This window comes from Manis pentadactyla, chromosome 14, assembly GCF_030020395.1.
Source record: "Manis pentadactyla isolate mManPen7 chromosome 14, mManPen7.hap1, whole genome shotgun sequence".
Classification (NCBI taxonomy): domain Eukaryota; kingdom Metazoa; phylum Chordata; class Mammalia; order Pholidota; family Manidae; genus Manis; species Manis pentadactyla.
Window position 1 is genome coordinate 79,584,521 of NC_080032.1, and position 19,236 is coordinate 79,603,756.

At 37.7% G+C, this 19,236-nt stretch overlaps 1 protein-coding gene across 13 annotated transcripts in view; it reads right to left on the reverse strand.

Annotated features, from left to right (window-relative positions):
* SOX5 (SRY-box transcription factor 5) overlaps window positions 1-19,236 on the reverse strand; it is a 931,123-nt gene that overhangs the window by 896,930 nt on the left and 14,957 nt on the right. For 3 of the 13 annotated variants that reach the window (XM_057491898.1, XM_057491899.1, XM_057491890.1), the window contains exon 1: window positions 9,217-15,148. The exons of the other annotated variants lie outside the window; for them this stretch is intronic. The gene's annotated coding sequence lies outside the window, so the exon portion shown is untranslated. Of the gene's footprint in view, window positions 1-9,216; window positions 15,149-19,236 lie in introns of those variants that run through there. 13 annotated transcript variants of the gene reach the window in all.

Below are 19,236 nucleotides of genomic sequence, written 5' to 3' on the forward strand. Positions count from 1 at the left end.
CCCTGGGCTAAAGGTTTTCTTTAGTGACTTTGGAGGAAGGGTTATGGGTTACGGAACAATGTCACAGTTCTAAAATTCTATTTCCATCAGCCAATTTAAAATCTTGAAGAAAATTTTATAAACACTCTGGAAAGCCTGGGTATTTGAGTTTGTCTCTTTTGGTAGGCAAAGACTCATTCTGCAGGTTGGTTTCAGTGTGCTGTGTTCAAGTCTAGAGTACTGGGGCTTTTGTATATATATTGTCTCATGTACTCCTCTGAACAGTCTTGTGAAATATGTTATCACTGTTTCTTTGATAAGCTAGGAAAGAGAGAATGAAGGAGAAAGGAGATGAAGTGACTTGCCTAAAGGTCAGATAGAGGTGCCACACCCAGAAATAGCTGTCCCTGTCACTTCACTGGCAATTTCAACTTATCAGACCAAGCCCACATCTACAGACCAGTTGCTCCAGAGAAAACAGAAATAAGCAATAAATATGGAGTGAACTTAAAAAGAAAAAGAAAACCTCCGAGACAAGAAAGATCACCAATGGCTCCCCTGAAGTCAGATTATATATCACATTACTTTACCACATTGGGTTTTTCCACCACCACTTCATTCATGGTTCTTCAAAGGAGTCAGTCTAAAATAAATTTGTCTGCAGTGCCAAATTTCCTAAAACAAACATTAAACATGGCTACTGGGATCTCTGTAGCATGTTATCAAAATAATGAGATGTAACTACTCAATTTACATGCCCCATACCTATTAACAAAAAGAAAATACACACATCATCCCCAGGCCTGAACTATAATTTATATTTCCATTACTCAAGAAAGAGTAAAAGAAAATAAGAAGTAGAAACTTAGGAGAATTCTAGTATAAAGGTCATACGAGGTACGGCCCATACTCTGTGGTACCACCAGAAACCTTATTCCAAGCTAATGACCTTGTATTGTTCACTAGGGGGTATAACTTGCAGGACTGGTGCCCTTCCAGCTGAAAAGCAATAAAGTTTGAACTTCATCAAAAGGTATACAACACACAAAAAAGATCATAAACCCATCAACAAAAAAGAATGGCAAATTTAGCTGCAATACTTGCTGTTCTGCATTTCACCAAATCAAGGAAAGAGCAACTAACATTTATTTAAATGTTACAGCTTACAGAGTACATTCCTATCACTGATTCATCTAATTCTCACAAAAATCCTAAGTTAAACACAATTTTACAGGGGAGGAAAGGGAAATTCAGAGAGATTAAATGGCCTGAATATAGAAAAGCCACACACACATGATGGCTTTAGATCCTCATCCTGCCAGGCTATTCCTGAAGCAGCAAAACAAAACTGGGTGAGGTATATCATGGGACTAGAGGGTACAATATATTTAAGCCAATAAGAACTGGGAGAAGTCTTATAAAAATACTATTTAGGATTTTCCTAGAAAGCCACTTTTTATTGCCCTTCTCCACTCATCATAAGAGCTAATTTAGGGATTTAAAACACCACAAAAACATAGAAGAGGGAGAATGTAAGGAGGACGTTAGGAGGGACGTAAGGAAGGACATAAGAAGATTAGGAGAAAAAGAGGGAGGATAAATTTCCAAATTTAGCTGAATGAGTCTGTTGTCTGGACTGCAGTTTGTAATAGCAATATACAATTGTGCAGAACTGGTTAAAGAGAAGAGGTCTTAAACAAAAAACATGTATCAAATGTAGACATAAATATTAAGATAAAGAGAACTGCTAAACTCTATTGAAACTACTAGGATTCCATTGTATTTTTTTAAAGTTATCCAGATAAACTCACTGCATTATTATGGAGGTAGCAAAAATTCTTTCAGAGAAATTAAGTGGCCAAATCCAACTTAATTCAAATTTTTAAAAAACGAGACTTAATCCAGACTAATCCAAACCTTATTTTTAGTATACACATTAATTTGAATTTTTCCCTTTAGTCACCTTTCTAGGAAAATTGTTCCATTTCTTAACCCTCCTCAAGTAATGGCAACTTCCTAAGTAACCCGAGTTCTCAAATTATCTGCAACAACAGAAAATAGTACTTAACTATTTTCTATTAAGCCAACATTCTTTGTTGAACCTGCTCTAGCTTACATCAACTGTTCTAATGTTATTCCTGGTAGTGGGGCCTTCCAAGGAACTTTGGGGGCATCAAAATGAGGGATTTGGAAATGGTGATATCTCAGATCCACCCCAAAATGAAAATTATATGATCAGGTGAATATTCACTTTATTATTACATAAATCTCCAAAATGATGGCCTTTTAAAATGTATTACTATGGAAGTTAGCAGTGAAACTCTCTATGTATACAAAATTATGAATGTCTCTTACTGTTCTTGTATGGAAATGATCTATTTGCCAGCAACTGCCCCAGTCCACAAATGATCAACCTGGTCTTGAAGAGTCAACAAATAAATGAGGAAACTCCCTAAAATGAAGTTTATTAATATGAAAACTGAAGCAACTTTGGACCACTGGGAAGCAAAAACAAATTAAATCTATACTTAAAATACTTGGATTCTGGAAATGTTGGATTAGTATCTGAAAAACCAAAAAAGACAGAATTTAGTTTTCCATTTGGACAACTTAATTAGCTCAGAATTAATGGTCTTGAAAGGTTGCATTTTTTTATACCTTGGGAAAAGCAGGCACATCAATCTAAAAATGGACACATTTTTGCATGTCTGTTATAATAGCCAAACACAAAAAGACTTGAAATATATTGTGATTATGTTAAGGTATAACTGTAAATTGATGTAACATTTTAAAGCTATTTTAAGCCATAGTTTTAAGTCTCTATAACACGGAGGTGTGATCCTTCAAAGAACTGAACTTCAACTGTATACTTATCTCCCTGTTGCTACTATTGATTGAGACAGTTTTAGGCCCCTGTTCTGTAATCCTCCGGTTTATCACAGACCTAAGAAAAGAGAGCTGGCACTAAAATTCCTCAATTTGTGCTGCCCTCCCCTGCCACTCCCCTTTTAACTACCCGCCTGTTTTACTCACCAGACTTGGCTCAAGTATATCTTTTAACTATTTTGAAACGGAAAGTCTTTCTTCAAAGTTAGAAAATTTGCCCAACTGAGGTCATCAAAAGAAGATGCCTCAGGCTCTAGGGCAGCTCCAAGGGAGGTGTTCCTGAAATATTCTGAGCAATTTTAGTATCTTTGAAAGGGGCTATGCTGAATTAGATTCAACACTCCATTATATAAAAACTTGTATTTTTAAAAAATTGAGTTAGTTTCTAGTGATATGATTTATAAATGTATCTTGTAAATACAAATATAAACAAAACATTTTCAGGCATGCCATTTCATCCAGACATTAAGGATCAATGGTTTTTCTAAAAATTTGAAGGAGAAACAGCCAAAATCAATGTGACTATTTTGTGCAGAGGAACTATTTAAATTATACAATAAAATTTGAACAAAGTGATCAACTTTGGTATGTAAGCCTACTGGGAGGAAATATCAAATGAAAGTAGAAAGAATACAGCTTGTTAAAACAGGAGCCACTAAGATCCCTTCTCTCCCTGTATTGCAGAAAATTGCTCGTTGAAGGTAGTTCACACCTTTTACCTACCTCTCTAAACTTTGTTTACAACTCTTTATCTGGCAAACTCGTATTAATCCAAACAACCAAAATATATAGCTTTTGGTGAGTACGATATCCGTCTCTGTCCTATTTTGAGGTCTGGTTACTTGTAATTCGATCCCTCACATTTGGAGCTATACCTAGAAGCAGATTTTAATCTATTGCCTTCTCAACATGCAGACATGACCCAAACAACTGTGTGAATTTCAGTGGTGAAATAGAGAATAATATAGTGAGCTAGGCAGAAAAGATATCAGCCAGATGTTCCATCAAGTTTACATTTCCTCTAGATTCCCAAAGAATATAGACACCAACTGAAAAGACATTTTATGTGGATTCATAGTAAAAACTTGTTAAAAAGAGAAGACAGACGAAAGTGGTTTATAACATTACCATGCATATACTTCAAATTTTCAGGGAGATCACTTATCTGAAACAAATTCACCAATAACTTCTAGCAAAACAGATAAACTTCCTAAGAGTGATTGCAAATAAACAGATTACTAATCAAAGTGTCATTATCAATGAAAAGGCTAGTGGCCCTCCAAACTAAGACGACCATATTTTATATGCTTTCAACTCCATATCTGTTCCTAATCTGTTTCATAACGAAATAAGAAGTAGTCATATGTAAAAGCACTAGATTTGAAGGACACTAAATGAATTGCAGAGTTTTCAAGTGAACATTCTAAATGAGTTTACTAGGAGCTAACCAGAAACCAAATGACTTCAAACTATGAAAAAACACCTGAAACCTTCTTTCAATCCTTTTCTTTTCAACCAATCCTTTTACTATTTCAATCAATCCTTTTACTATTATCTGTTCCTAAGATTTCCATCATAGCATTACTTTTCAACAAATTATTGCTTAAAGTTTTAAGTAAACTGTTTTCTTCACAGCTGTGACACACAGGTGAATTTCTAGATATTTTTCTTTTTGTTCCAAATTAATATTCTGTTCAGGAAAAGATCATGAATCCGACATCTTATCACAATTACACAGTGGTCATTTCCATTCTGCAAGCAAGATGTCTGAGCTAAAAAGATAGAGTGCCAATTCCTTAAATGAATTAGAGTCACTGTTGACTTCAGACCTCAGGGAACTTCTCTATCCTGGACATGGAGATGATTTGATGTTGATTTCTCACATGTATAACAGTTCTTTTTGCCACACAGAACACAGGCTCTTTATAACAAATACCCTACAGATCTTTAACTGGTAGTTAGGAAACATGATTTTCCTATTCATCAACTCTCTTTTAAATATGGTGTTTTTAAATACCCATTTAGGAAAACTAATGAGGTAAGATAGGAGAGGGATAAAGAAGGTATATTGTTTTCAAAATTAAAAATTTCAGGACATCAGTCCAGCAGGCATAAAACTCCATAAAACAAATAACTAGATAATCAAACAATAAAAGCAAACTAGCAATAATATGATGGCTTTTTAGAAACTATTATTGCACATATGCAATAATTACTTCCATCAAGACTTCTATTATACATTTATTTTTATAGAAACGTACTAGCACAAGCATGCTATTGTTTAAACACATTCACCACATACCCCACAACAGACTATGATGACAATATGTATTAAGGATAATACACAAAATGTGGCTAAATGCACTCTGTATTATGACTCCATAATACAGCATGCAAATGGCTCTGACTAAGCAGACACGAGAGACGGTCGTTAGTGCACACGCTGTGAATGTATATTATGAATAATGCATAAAACTTGGCTAAATCCTAATGAGTCCATTGACATCCTATGGGGTCCAAAGGAGGCTCAGATCCCAAAGCATGGCCCTGGCACATTTCTACCTACCAATCATTATCAAAAAACAATACCACGAAAACAAAGGACATTAAACAACATGAATGCACTCTCATTCTAGAAAAAGGTTTTGAAAGAAGCACCAAAAATCAGAAGAAACTTTGAAAAGAGAACTAAAAGTCCATCTTACATCATCACCCCATTTACATTTTTTCAAAATTATCGTTGCAATTTAAATGGGACAAAAGCTGCAATGGAAGGTTTGATGTTATTTCTTTTCTCTGGTTTTCTTCCGGGAGCTGCTGTTACAGATCTGAGTGAGCAATCCCTAAGAAAAGTGACCAAACTCTTAGACCACGGTGATAGAAAGTCTTCCTGCCTTGAAAGAGGAATGCTTACAATAATGAATTACAGTCAATCAAGGAAAGAGATAGATATAATGTGTCTGAAAGCAGCCTTTATGGCAGAAACTCCTTAAAATTCTAAGTTTTTACATCTGTTTAAAAAATCCAAAAGCATGCCATGCTCCTGTTGCTTGCAGCACATTTAAAAAAAAATGTTTTTTTTTCCCAGTAGTCATTAAATACTCTTAAAAACTGAGTGCATGAAAAGGGAAACCTTATCTATTATGTCTACATGGGTGTACCCCAAGATGAACACCTATACGAACATGTTCGACGTGTTCACTGAGCCAAAAATGCAGAGCTGAGCAAGCTGTTTCTGAGGTGCGCAAATTAAGCACGTGACAGAAGCTCGGGCGCCCAAAGCTCTCCTTGGAGTGGGAGTGGGAAAGCGAGGCCAGCTACTCCTTCGTGGTGCTCCCGGGGGCGGCTGGGGAGCGGGCACTGTGAGAACACATCCCCAGGGTACAGGGAAGAGGCGAGGCTGGCCACTTGGGGAACCGGCACAACAAGGAGAACCCTGCGCTCTCTGAGAACACGCAAGGAGCAAAGCACTGAAGTGGGAGCAGGACTTGAAGTCTGGGATGGCGTTCTTGACAATTTGCCTGGCGCCCCGAGGTTTTCCCATTCCTTTACCAGGAACAGGAACCAGGCACCATCAAGGCCAAGGACAAAAGCTGGGAGCTGCTATAGAGCCCATGCACTATTTATGCACAGAAGTGCATAAATAACCTCCATCACTGAATTCTAAAATACAGGTCATTTCCCAACCTATATTTGGGCTAAAAACAGCTCCCTGCTTAGATGTAATGGTAATTTAGTCTGTACGGTGTGAATTGAGGACTCGCTGGAAGACCCCTTCCGTGAAATAACATTGCCATCTTTTCCCATCTCTCACTACCAGCATAGCCAGAAATTCTAAGTCTAAACACTTATGAAAAACAACCCTTCATAAGTTTCTATTTAAAGTACAAATACTCTTGGGTATAACTTAAGTAAGGAAAATAGTGATAAATTTGTGTTTGCTTTCTTTTGTGAAAAAAACTAGGGCAAGAGTGGAGCCTGGCATTTTTTGGGTAGGCACTGGGTGATTCGAACACAGGGTAAGAGGTTAAAGATGGCACACAACAACCGACTAACCTTGCCTGCTTTTCTGACTGGACTGACTCTGGCAGCCAGAGGAGTTCTGCCATGAGGAATTGAGACTTTGAACAGACCCTTAAAGTTGAACACTCTTCTGGCACTGTATTTATTATTATATTTGTATTGACACCTGGGGAAGCGCTGTCACTGTTGCTAGAGCATGAAGTATGAAAATCATACAGAAAAATAAGGTATGTGTTGTAAACACTTCTGCTGTTTTCCTTGTTCTAAAATTTGCCTTCTATCAAACGCAATAGAACAAAGTTCAGTTTCTGATAGAGCAATTCCATAAAGCTATTCTGCCTGGGAAAAGCGTTCTCCACCCCGGCCTCTCCCAGCCACACTGTAAGCGACTGACAATTGCTTCACTCCTCCCACAGCGCTCCTCTCCCCTCCCAGATGCCACCAAGAGAATAACAGAAAGTCTCCCAGGACCGCTTTGCTTCTCAGCAGGAAGCTGGACTGTTTGCGATATCCATTTTGCTACAAACCCAAATTAGGCCTCTGGAAATAGGTAATGCATAAAAAGAAGCATTTTGTGTCACCAAATTATTATTATAGGTTACTGTTAACCCTTGGAAGATAGAGGTGAGCTCAGCCGCTCCCCACTGAGGTGACTATTTGTCATGAAATCATAGGCCCTACCTCAAAGCATGCTGCAGGTGAGCTTGAGATAAGGCAACTCTCGGGCTGACCTCTAGGATTCTGATAGCTAGTTTAAGTGGGGAAGCGAGGAGAAATGTCGGTTAAACAAAAGGATCAGCACAGCATGAAGAGCCAGCAGTCGGCTCGCACAAGTTTAACAGCTGACAGAGCTAGAGACATAAGCAGACAAAAATGGATCAGGGTATTTTACTGTCAGACAAATTTGAGACTCTTTGCTTCAAACCCTTTCCTTGCCAAGACAGGTAGAGGGGCAAAAGTTCAGGGGAACAACTATTTTTTTAAAGGTCACTTGTGATAAACAGTAGTCATGTTGATATAAAAAAAAATCATACTACTGAATATACTGACGTTTCTAACTATTTATTAATACAGTTCACATGGTAAATAAATGTTGCTTTGGAAATTCCCTGCACAAAAATGTAAATTTCCAGTTCATCACTGAGATTCAAAGAAGTCTAAGAACTCACCCAAAAACTACCCCCTGCATTGTAATCCCAGCATCAGTTCTTAAGAACATTGACATTTAACTTTTTCTAATTTAACCTTTATAATATTGGATTCTCTTATCTTTCTTTCTTCAACACTACATTGAAATAAGCAGTGTTCATAATGCAGTTATCAGCATAACAGAATTCAAGAATTCAAATCAAAGACCACTTTGTATTAACCTGTATTAGTGAAGGAAACATACAGAACATGTGTAACATCTTCTCATCCTTCAGCCCAACTCAGGTCACTTTCTGATTAAAAATTGTATAAGAGAGAGAGTCATCATGTCCCACAGTAATAATCCAGCCTTCCCTCCTTCCTCATGTGTGTCTGTTCTGTTTTGGTAAAAATTATCACATGTGCCTGGCTTCTCGCATTAAAATAAACAGACACACAACTGAGTTCATATCTCTTGAGACACAGTAAATACAATGCAACATGTAATTCCTCAAATTGGAATAACTGATAGGGATAGAATAAACAACTAAATCATTAAAGCTTCTTCACAGTAAGTATCATAGGCTTATGCTGAAGAGCAACAGAATGATTCTGCAACTAGTATTATGGAAAAATAAAACAGCTAATAAGAACCACCAAAGTTTTATAGGGAGTTTAGCAGTCTATGGCTACCAGCCAAACTTCATAGCTGCACAGAATGTTTAGCTGAGTCTCTAAATGTGAAGGCAGAGTGAATGTTCCTCTCCCCTTTCCTAGACACAACCCAGAAAGTGATAGGCTCTTCTTAATGTCTAAGAATGTTGTTTAGATCTCAGTCTAGTCAAAAACAAGCTCTGCAGACTGAGAAAATGCCTAGGCAATCACATTAAGCTGCAGTATATGACATTTTAACATCAAAAGTCTTAGAATCCCACACTTCAGGGTGAGGCTCCCATGCAGTCCGGGTACAACGCCATGCAAGGAGTTTTGAGTCGCTAATGACTTGGCCTCCTCAGGATATCTAGATATCATCTAAATGCCAGTTACTGAAATTAAATCTCCCATGTTTCCCATTTCTGAAATAATCCCTCAATTCAAATATTCCACAGCATTACATCTGGCCATCATTAAAGCACCTCACTGTTGACAAGGCCCTTTCCTGCAGCTTTCTCCAGGCTGCCTGTCACACACGGTACGTACCTGCGCCGTCCACTCCCTGGGAAGTTGCTTTTGCCGTAGCTTCCTCTTTAAAAATATTCCTACACCCATGCTGATTTTGTATCTGTTCAGTTCAAATTTAGATTCACTGGTACTTTTCCATAGTTACATTTCTTGCTCAGTTGATGTGTCCTTTTATTTATTCTGCAGTTTCGATGTAAGACAGATAGGAATACCACCTTCTAAAATTACTACTACCCTGCCATCCTCCCATGGAACATTAGTGGGAAGCAATATTCTCCGAAGCTATGAAGCATACACTGCCCTAAATTACATTGCAACCGCTGCCCTGAGCTCACACATTTTTGAATAGAAAGGCTCCCAGGGATCTCTCTGTACTGACTGCATTTACTGCTTTAAAATATTTTTATCCCAGACGCTGAAGTGCCAACCTTGCAGTTCCTCATGCTAATCCCAGCTTGGGTGGCTGTTCTTAAGGGAAAGCATTCAAAACATTGTAACAGTGCATCAACTTTGACCCTTTTCACTTAAACATGAGACTCTTTTAAAAAGTTTGAATTCCAGAGGGAATCACTGAACTTTGACCTGCTTAAAATTAGTTTTGTTTTAGTGCCTTCATGATGACTCAACAGGCCAATTTTCCAGACACTTAAGACGTTTCTGCCCCTGAAGATTCCAGTTCAAGTCCACAGTTATGTTTGCTGGTCAGATCAGAACACTTTGTCCCAGGATTGCAAAGAACAAATTCCCAGATCTCCATCTCTTTGCCAGATGTTGGCATTAGTTGGTATTAAGCTGGGTCTACACACGCACACACACACACACTACACACAATCAGAGGACAGGCTCTGTTTTTTTTTTTTTTTTTTCACTTAGAGTCTCTCAGGGAAACAAAGTTTTCCACTCAAAACTCAGTCATGGAGAAATGTTTATCAGTATTATATAAACATTACTTATTAGCCTAACTCCTGCAAGAATAGAACTCTTAACTTTTGGTCAGAGTACTATGATACATTTGTAATACAAGCTTTCTGAATCTACTTTCCTTAATGGGGAACAAAAAGGTGACTGGGATTTTATTTTCTAATCTGTGACAGATTTTAGAAAATGTCAGTGAACAATTATATTGCAAATGAACATTACCACAATGTTATGCTTTCCTTCAGTGGAATTTCAATTCTGACATTGGTTGTCAAGCATCCATGACAGTTAATAGGCAACATAAAGTGATCGAAGAACTAAAGGTGTAGTGCATGTTCAGTTTGATTTAATCCCACAAAACTGTTCCCCCTTTGGATGAAAAGTACAGCATAGGGGATATGGTCAGTAATTTTGTAGTATCTTTGTAGGGTGACAGATGCAAAGTATACTTCTTATGGTGAGCATTTTGTAATGGATGTGATTATTGAACCACTACGTTTGCACACCAGCAACCAACATAATATTGCCTGTCAATTATACTTCAATTAAGAAAACTGTTCCCTCATTCAAGAAAATGAACATTGTTTTTGCAAAACCAAACCAGCACCCAATTTCATTAATACAAACTAAGGTATTTAATAAGAAAGAAGTAGCTATTAGTCTGGAACAATTCCTGCATAAACCCTATGCTTTAACACTTTTAGAAAAGTCGAGAATAAAGGCATTCAGAAAGAGAAAGTCCATTTAGTACTATGAAACCAGAAAAAGAGACATGTTAACAGGTAGTTAACTGGAGAGAAGAATCAGTGCAACACAAATTAGTCTGCAAAAATAACGTAAGATGCTAAACAAATCTTTACTGTCTCCAAAGGGTGAGTTATACTTCTGAAAAGTGGTGCAGAAGTGTATACCAGACCTTCATATTCAAATATGGATTTGCACATAAATCCAACAATTTTCAAAGAGCTACCAATGACATTCTTAAAGTCTAAGCATTTGTTCCCTATTATTAATGTCCAAAGGTGGAAGTCAGAAAGTACAGGGTACAGGGTCACCCAAAAGCCAATCACAGCAAAATTGTATTTGAATTGTTTGCTCTCCCTTTATTAGTACTACTACTAATTCTAATATTCGGAAAATAGAAACTACTCAAGTGATCCTCTATGGCAGTTCTTTCTTTCATTTCCTACCCATTTAAGAAAGAACACAATAAAGATGTTCAAAGGGTGTGGTAAATGGTAAATGTTTCGGAGATGAACATTGCTACTTCATTTTCATTTTACTCATAAATCTTTTAACACATTAACATTGTGTGAGATACAATGGATGGACATGTATTTCTTAAATTTAGAAAACATTGGAATTCAATTATTTTACATTTCAAGCACATGTAACTATTTGGGTTCTTTAATGATGGCTAAAAAAACAAACGCTAATAGTATTGAGAACTGGGTGAATTACTTACATCAAGAAGTCAACTGAAATGAAAATTTCAAATGCTACCAAGTAATACCTTCAAATGACATGAAAATAAGTCTGAATTATGTAAGATGACAATTGGAATACACATACTTACAGATAAGGTAATAAGCTGCAGTATTTAAATAAAATTAAATTATAGAGAGATACTCCTATGTAAGGACCATTATCTGAAGAACCTAGCAACATAGGATTAACCTTTCAGCTGCTTAATCTTTTCATTGTCTTAATAAAATACAGTACTAATTGTATAAGGGATTTTAGCCTTGCATTCCAAAAGATATATTTGCGTTTTCCTCTGTATACATTGTAAAACTAATACACAGTGTCATTAAAAAGTAATGTGACTGGTTTTTAAACAAACATACCATGTCATCCAATGTGCTTTCCCTTTACAGTGCCCACCGTGGAACGCCACTCACGCACTCAGAAGATCAGCCATTACTCAACGGTATTTTCTACCCCTTTTTGAAACTGCCTTCTATGTCTGTAATGCACACAGGCATGCATGCTTCTAAATATCCTCAATGGTGACAAATTTCATAATTTGAAAGTCAATTTTAGCCATTTTCATCATTTCAGAGAGACATTTATAGCCAACTCTGGTGAATTAAAAAAAAGGAAGATGGATCTTGGTATAAAATGCAAATAGAAAGTAATGAGATGGATGGTTTTGTCAGGCTTGCAAATGCGTCAAAAGGCAATTCTGAGAGGAAGTTTTCCAAAATGTTTTGAACAAGGGATCACTGGAATCAGGAATTTACTTCTCTGGGTGACAATTTTGAGAAACCACATTAATATGAATGCATAAGTTACCGTGTGTTCATTATTTTTAAAGATCAAACTACACTTTTCATTCATACTCTACAACTACAAAATAGATCAGATACACATTTTCATTAACATGGTTATATATGTACATTCTGAAACTTCCATGGACTGTAGATTGATGTTCAAAATATTATAGGTAATATAAACCTACTTCCTTTGTACAATTAAAGTACAAGTTCAAAAACGTTCTTTTCATAGTCAGATATTTACATCTGACCCCAATCTGTATGTAGGCTTCTATAAACTCTTTTTCTCCTATACACAGTCAAAACCTGACAAGAGCTCACTGTGGGATTATGCACAAAAACTGCAAATTTAAACAAGGTGTGATCGTATACTTTTTCACACATTATTGTATCATGCTGCACCAAACACTAATGTATGCACAGTTCCAAAATAGCTTGGGCTATTACTGCACAGCCTTGGAAACTACTAAAATCCCAATAAGAGCACCTTTCAAAAGCTGTTGCTTCATTACTGCACACTAGTAAAAGGTTGCTCTCACTATTTGTATTTTACGATAGAAAAAAAAAATACGGAAATGTCTACGACATTGCCTCATAATTCTGAGATCTTATTTTTTATTAGACTTTGTAGTTAACAGAAGTTGTTTCATCAATAGAAGAATGACAATGGGATTTGATACTATTTAATTGATTCAATTATGGAACAAGTGTGCTTTTTTCCTTACACTGCCCTACTTTCTTTTAAGTTGCATTTGAATTATTGATGGAGTTGCAAAAAAGCATTTCTTTGTTATACATAGTTTAGAAGTAGAGAATGATGTTTCATGGTTAATTTTTAGACCCTTAGTGATAAAATAAACACACGTGTTGTCCTTTCAAAGAAAGTCAATAGCATGGTACAAGCTTAAAAGAACAACTTTTCCTTTTTCTTATATTGTCTTGAAAACATGTTGTGCTGAAATCATGAATATAAATATAAGCATAAAAGGAGAAAATGGTAAGCAAAGTGCCCTATAGAAAATAAAGGTCCAGGTTTTCCTGGGTATTGAAAAGATTTACATGTGATAAATTTAAGTTCTGGTTTTCCTCAAGCATTTTGAGGACCCATTTCATCAGATAGCAAGATGAAACCCCCCCAAAAAGGGTAAAATGAACCATTTGGGGGACAAGGACAGTATTTCTTAGCCTACTCTATTCACTACATAACTGATGCCCCATCCGTTCCATCTTTCAAACAGCCAGACGAACCCTTTTAAAACACAAACATGAATGCTTTACTCAGTTGCCCTGCTGTTTCGGGAAACACCCAGAACCTCAGCAGCGCATACAAGCCCCTACGTGAGACGCCTCCTGCCTCAGCCTCCGGTCTCATTCTTCACCCTTCCTTCCTCCCGCCTTTTCTGTGCCCCTGCCACTCTGATCTCCTTTGCTTCCTTGATATGCCAAGCGTTGGCCTGCTTCAGAGCTCTGCACGTGCCGCTCTCTACTCCATACTCACCCACCCTTCCTCACCCGGTCAGCCTTCCTTCTCCTCCTATCCCAGCCCATGTCTTCCTTAGGAACACCTCCTGTGGCTTCCAGAATAAGTCCGGCTACCTATCCTACCTCCTTATAGCTCCCTGCACTCTTCCTCCATTATACACTCCTTGGTACTTATCACTAACAATAAAGGACACATTTCTTAGCCAACCTACATTCACCAAGTCACCAGAGTAACCGAGGATCTTCTTTCCCTCTGGAAAACATACTGTTGGCCATTGCACCCTAACGACAGAAGGGCTACGCTAACACACCCACACAAGACCCCACTCTAACCACTTTATGTGAGCCAAGGCTCTTTATGTCATTTCTGTTTGTTATGATAATGGGCTCTCGATTTATTAAATATTACATAATTAATGCAATATGAAGGGCAAAGGAAGAATGTTTTTAGTGACAGTAGATTGAATGCTTTGGACAGAACAAAAGTAAATTGTTTTTAGAAACCACCAAATCAGGTGTCATGTATCTTTGTAAAATTGAAATAAAAATCAAACACATCTAGACAAATTCTGCTCTTAGATGGCTTGCCAAATACCTTTACGCTCTCCTGCCATTTCAAGTAAATCAAAAGTAACAACCATAAAATACAATTTATGGGTATAACTAGCCCAAGAAGGTGACAGGGATTGTCACACAAGGGACAGATGCTTAAAAGCCTTGACTATACATCAATTAATAGGCAAACTGATAAACACTGATAAACAATGAAACATTGATAGAACACGTTTAAATCCTGAAATATTTATGTAGATATCATTTTTTTAATATTCTATGCTATACCAATTTGTTTAATTAACAGTCCACCCCCAGTCACAATTACACTGGAGAACAGAATCTATCTCTAGTCTCTATATATTGGCATGATTAACTGATTCACGCCCAGTCTTTCTCTCTAGATTGGAAGCTCCACAGGGCAGGGGCCAAATCTCTTTTGCTTACCATTGTAACCCCATTATGCAACGTTTGTCATATGTGACAAAGAACAGATTCCCAATAAAAATATTTTAGATAACAGTGGTTAAGATTAGTCAAACACAACCACATTGTTTATTTTAAATTACTGTTAAGATCAATATGCAAATAGTTATAATGAGATTTAAGAACAACTATGCATGACATCACCTAAAGATTTCAAGGTACTATATTTCAAGACAATATACGTCTTACTCAATAATGGAAACATCATTTGTTGTAGATAAAAAAGAACCTTGATTTTTTGTTATTTTCAAAATCATCACTCTCTAGCAACATGAGATTTCTACCTTTTAAATTATCAACTGTATTTCAGATGATGCTGTTAAATGTCCTTCGGAACCCAACCATAATTATTACCATATCCTTATTAAAACTTCTATACACTGGTTCCAAATTCAGCTACTTTTTAATTTTATCTGTAATGAAAAGCGGTAATAATGCTACCTGAAATGTATTTATCCATTTCCTTCCAAGAAATTCAAAGCAACCAGCATTTTGTGAGCGGGAACTATTAAATATAAAAATGGGAATATAACTACAATGAATTTTTATTAACAAAATAAAAGATGATAATAAGGAAGCTAAACTATCTAAAGTTCAGGCACAAGATGGATTTGGGGTAATGTTTTTGAACCAGGATGAGTGTTGCCAGAAGAATGCTTATAAACATTTAAAATTGCAAAAGAACATGTAGTAATTTACTACATCTACAAAATGTTTTGTCTTTTCAGGTTCATTATTGCTGAGATGACATAAATAAAGGTATCATTCAATAACTGCATGTAACTGATTTAGAAATTTATGAATCAGAAAAAAAAATAAGCAACAGGAGAACATTCAAAAGCTTTCTGGAATATAAGGCAGGATATGGCCCATAAATTACAGTCAGATATACAAAGGGGTAATAGTGTCAGTGTGGCCCCAACCTTTTCACTAATTATGAAGAATTGCTAAACAGGAGGAAATGCTAAGTCATTATGACCCTGGCTAGTGCATACACAATAAAAAAGAAAAAAACAGACACACACATGCACACGCACACCACACACACACACACACACACGCTTCATGGTTTTTTTTAATATTTTAAAACATCATATCTACATTCTAAAACCTTATTTATATTTTAATATTTGGAGTTCACATGATCTCATTTAAACAGCTGCATAGGTCAAACTCATAAAATTGTCAAAATTCAGCTCCAGTGCACTTTCTCCCCCTTTAGTATAAAACTTACATTATAGAAATCTACCTCAGAAGTCAAGGGGGGAGCAAATCAATAATAATAATCCACTGGCATACTAGAAAAAATATTACAACTTCTATTTACATTTCTTGTTCTACAGATATTCTTTATGCCCACTTTATCTCATCCCTTTTAACCTCTATTTTTGCATGCTTACTATTAGTAAAGTGGTATTTTCATTTTTTAACTGATGGTGTATACCAATCAAAACCAAAAATCAGGAGAGGACTGGCTTAGATGCCCACCTGAGAACCTGGACCCTCTAGGCCTACACCCTTGTCCCACGCTGGGCAAGAATTCCTCCTCTGCTACCAACACACAGAGACACCATCACCACCACCAGAGGCCTACATCCAGTCTACTGTCCTTCCTCCAATTAAAATGCCCCTTGGTTTCATTCCATATAAAAACTTTCTCCAAAGCTGGAAGTTCAAGATGACATAGTTTTATTTCTGAACCTAACCACTAGTAGGTCGTTACTGGGACACTCTTTGTACAACAGGAAGGAATTCATGTCAATGCCCTACTCTCTCTTGGGTTTCACCATTTTGTCACCTATTAGAGTTTTCGTATGCTTGAGCAAGTGGATTTAAGATGACGCCGTCTACGTCTTAGCTAAATTAACCCTCATGACGTGCACAAGTGGTATAAAAAAAAAATTTCCTACAAAACAGAAGAAACCTCTAGGGGTTTCCAAGTGATACAAATAATGCAAATAGAAGTGAACATGGGAAAATGGCAGCACTGTCTGTCCCAGACCCACTGCTAGCTCCTTATCAGCCATATTTCAAGGAAAATCAAGGAGAGTTAAAAAAAAAAACAGAAAAATCTTCAGGGAGGTTGTGTTTAGTGGTGTGCTACCTAGCACCACTCATTTCCAAAAGTGTTGGCTGCTGAAGGCTCTCATCTAAGGGCCTTTCCAAGGATTTCCACCCACTCCCCAGAGATGGCCCACATCCGACAGCAATGTCAGGTCACAAAGGCCTGATCCCTGGCCTCAGTTCAGGATCTCTCTGAGGAGCCACGCTGGCCAGGCTCCTCACAGGTGAGCTGAAGCCTCAGCTGTGCCAGACTCAACTTCTTCTTTGGTTCATCCTGCTTGTCTCATCCCCTCGCAGGTGTTACCCCCAAGACCCTCCCCCCCAGTAAACCCACTGCATGCAAATCTACACATCAGAGCTGGTCTCTAGGGACCCTGATATAATACCACTGTTACTCCTACTATCACATACATTGAATCTGGTTCTAAGTGTTTATTGTGCCCTGAATATTAGCTAGAGTGCAACACACATACATAAATCATGAACACGTGTGTGTGTGTGTGTGTGTGTGCAACATGTACAGATGCACACATTCTGGAGGATTGTGGGATCTAGAAATTTTACTGATGGGATACCCCTAAAGTATTAGCATGTCACCAAATATGCAAAGACAACATTTTAACTGTGGACTTGAGAAACCAGTTTTCCATTTTTTGACTAGTGTGTCATCAGTTCACTCACAAGCAAAACAGACCACGTTACTCAACCTGGTAAGGTTTCCCATGGCCTACAAGACAGAATCCAGTGTACGCAAGCCTGTGATAAAAAGATCACCTTCATCTGACCACAATCAAGCATCACAGCCTTACCTCAGCTGACCCCTATCAGGTACTTGGTGTTCTACTGAGCCCAAATTCTCTGTAATCACACAAACACAGCATGTTATTTCTACCCTCCTTACCTTTTTTACTCCTGTTGTCCTGTCAACTTGGAAGACCATCCTCCCTTCTCAGAGCACAGTCCCTGCCCTACTTTGCTTAATTCAGAGCCTTACTAAGGGCAGATTGGTGGTGTGGATAAAATGAGAGTTCCTGTGGCCAGGATTCTCACCTGGCCCTGGTTGACTAGCTCACTGCACACCTGTGGGCAATACATGGCTGTTGACTCTATATAAAGAGCTCTGCCCAGTGCCCTGGGCGACATGGTGGCAGGTCTGCAAGGCTGCAGGAGAGCAGAGCAGAGGCTGGAGTGGTGGCAACGCCGAGGACAGAGGCCCAGAGGGCGGCTGTGTGGGATGGCTGTGCAGGACGACTGTGCAAGAGGGGCCCAGAGGCAGAGACTGGCTTGCTGCATACAGACTCACTCTGAGTGAATGGGATTCTAGTGACTGATCTGTCACCTGGAAATAAAGTTGGGTATAACCCTTTCACCCCAAAGAACGTTTTGCTGTCAATTTCTTTGGTCACACTGAATCCATAGTGAACTTGCCCAGGGCTGAAACCCATTGGCAAGACAGTGGGAACAGTGTGCCCCACTGCAGGCAATAAGGAAGAGCAATGTCTGCAGAAATATCAACAAGCATAGTACAGCTGATGAAAAGTCAGAGGGCTTTTTAACTCTCATCCAGCTCCAAGAATTCTACATTATGTAAGCAATAAAACGGTCCTTCCCACAAGGGCTGACTGCCCCCAAGACCCACCCTGGGCATGCCATTTGCTGTTTTTAAGCTTTGACTCAGGAATTCCAGTAAACATTGAGCATTTCTAGTAAAACTTTAGGTTTGAGACTAGGACATTATCAACTCCAGGAAAACCAAAGAAGTTGTATGAAAAGTAAAGGTAATAACTATATCCTTTTTCCAGTGATAAGCAACAATTACAGAGTCAAAATAAGTGTGTTTGCTGAACAGATTTAACCAAAAAAAAAAAAAAAAAGGATGAAATTATACTGGAACAATGGGAAAGGGAATATGTAAGGTTTTAGGAAGTAGGGGTAGGGGAGGAGTGGTTTAGTAAAGCCAAATAATAGGAATTAGATTGGTAACTTAGGAATAAAGATGTTATTGAGAAACACAAAACTGAAAGTAGTAGGAATGTGACGGTCATGATCATCAGTAATACAGGGGTGCTATTTCATTATATAGCTTTGAATTTTATACAATGTACACACATTATTTTAATGTGCATTTAATTGATTAATAAGATACTGAGCTCATATCTCAATTCACCTAGAAAATGTTCCCCAAACTCCGCTGTGCTCTCAAAATTATCACTATGCCTATCACACTGATATGAAATTACCAGTTTATGTTACTAACACC